General features: G+C 47.3%; 1 pseudogene; it reads left to right on the top strand.

Annotated features, from left to right (window-relative positions):
• Nucleotides 1-1580: 1580 nt before the first annotated feature.
• LOC122125492 lies at nucleotides 1581-1825 on the top strand (annotated as a pseudogene).
• Nucleotides 1826-2103: the final 278 nt, after the last annotated feature.

The following is a 2103-nucleotide window of genomic DNA, read 5'->3' as shown; positions in this document are numbered from 1 at the left end:
TGAGGGTGGGTCCTAGAGCCAACCACAGTGTCCTCCTAAGCATTCCAGCTGGAGAAGACTCAGTATACAGAGGGCACAGTCTGGGAACAGAGACAGGGGGAGGCTGAGGATACATCCTTAAGCCCAAGAAAATCAAGAACCATAACTAGGCCTCAAGTGAGGAGAGGGGTGCAGAGTAGATCCCCATAGAAGTTGCGAATGTAAGCCACTGGGTGAGGCTATTTCTCCCAACAGACCCAGAGAACAGTTGCAACAAATTCTCATAGTATGTGCACATGAAGAGAGAAAGCAGCAGTGAGACACTCCCTCCCCTGCAGAAACCAGGCTGGGAGCAAGAGACACCAGCCTAGGCCAGCCTGGGGTATAGTGTCCTCACCTCAAGGCTCTGATTGTGACCACAGCAGCAGACTGCAAACCTTCCCCTTTGTGCTTCTCCTGCCTTGCTCCAGTGCACAGAGCACAATGACGTCCCGTGTCCTGAGTGCAGTGACATCACTGAGAACAGCTAACCCTGGTGGGCACAGAAGGCCTCCTTCCCCAGGGCATGGCAGACCAAGAAGCTGCATTGAGGTGAAGAGTGGTCCTATGTCCCAGGAAGGTGAAAAGTGACTGAGAGCTTCCCTGCAGATGATCCTCTCATCAAGGCATTTAAGTATCTCTTTGGGATCACAATGGAACTGATGAACAGTTATGTAAAAAATGCAGCTGGGCTTAGTGATGTGCACCTGAAATTCCAGCACTGAGAAGGCTGAGGCAAGAGGATACTAGGTTCAAGGCTAGCCTGGACTACACAGTTGAGACCCTGTCTTCAAAAGCAAAAGAGGGTCTGGGAAGGTGGTTCTGTGATAGACTGCTTGCCTTGCATGCAGGAGGCCCTGGGTTTGATTCCTCAGCACCACATAAGCAGCAAAGGCTGGAAGTGGCAATGTGGTTTAAATGGTAGAGCACTAGCCTTGAGCTGAAGAGCTGAGGGACAGTGCCCAGACTGAGTTCAAGCCCCATGACCGACCAAAATAAAAAGAATAGAAAATGAGGGGCTGGGAAGGTAGCTCAGTGGTAGACTGATTGCCTTGCATGCATGATGACCAGGGTTCAATTCCTCAGCATCACCTAAGCAGAAAAATCCAGAAGTGTTGCTGTGGCTCAAGTGGTAGAGTGTTAGCCTTGAGCTGAAGGGCTGAAGAACATCGCCCAGGCCTAGAGTTCAGGTCCTACAACCGACCGAAAAAAAAGACAATAGAAAATGAAATATGTAGGTATATTCTCAAGAATATGTTGGTCCTTGAACACCATATCTACTGCGGCACTATTCACCACAGCCAAGAAACAACCCAGAAGCTCCATGGTGTCTGCAGAGAAACGAGTGACACTGGACATGTTTGTGTGGAGTAAAGTCAGCCTGGTTCAGAGCAGTGGAGTCAAAGGCCCAACTGTGGATGAATGCATCAAGAAGATGGAGCCTGGTCAGTCAGTGCTGGAGTCCCTGGCCGGGGGCGTGATCTTCGGATTCCACCCCTCCCAGTGCCTCTGACGACCCTTCATTAGGATTTTTCTGTTCGAGGCACAGTTCAGTGCCCAGGATGATGAATGCTGACATGGATATTGATGCTGAAAATCAGATGGAACTGAACGAAAAACACGACTTACTAATCAAGTGCTGAAACTCCAACACACACTTGAAGATCTCTCAGCAAGAGTAGATGCAGTTAAGAAAGAAAACCTGAAGCTAAAATCAGAAAACTAAGTTCTTGGACAATATATAGAAAACCTCATGTCTGCTTCTAGTGTTTTCCAAACAACTGATGCAAAAAGCAAAAGAAAGTAAGGGATTGAGTTCCCTTCTCATTTATGGAATTGCTGCTTCTCTTTCCCTCTCTCTCTCTCCCTTTCCTTCTCTCTGTCCCTTCCCCCTCCCTCCCTCTCTCCCCCCTTTAAAACTTGGGTAGATTCCAAATGTTACAGTATCTTTGTTTCTGGCTTCATTGAATGTTTATTAAAATAATTTCAAATCTAGGCAAAATTAACTACTTAACAGGAGACTTCCATGAGTCTGGGTATTATGTTAGTGTAAGAAAATGTGCAGATGTATTGTAGAGACTTTAT

The sequence above is a fragment of the Dipodomys spectabilis genome, unplaced genomic scaffold (genome assembly GCF_019054845.1).
Source record: "Dipodomys spectabilis isolate Male_0828 unplaced genomic scaffold, ASM1905484v1 ptg000266l, whole genome shotgun sequence".
NCBI classification, from domain to species: Eukaryota; Metazoa; Chordata; class Mammalia; order Rodentia; family Heteromyidae; genus Dipodomys; species Dipodomys spectabilis.
This window is presented reverse-complemented; position numbering and strand designations above follow the sequence as displayed.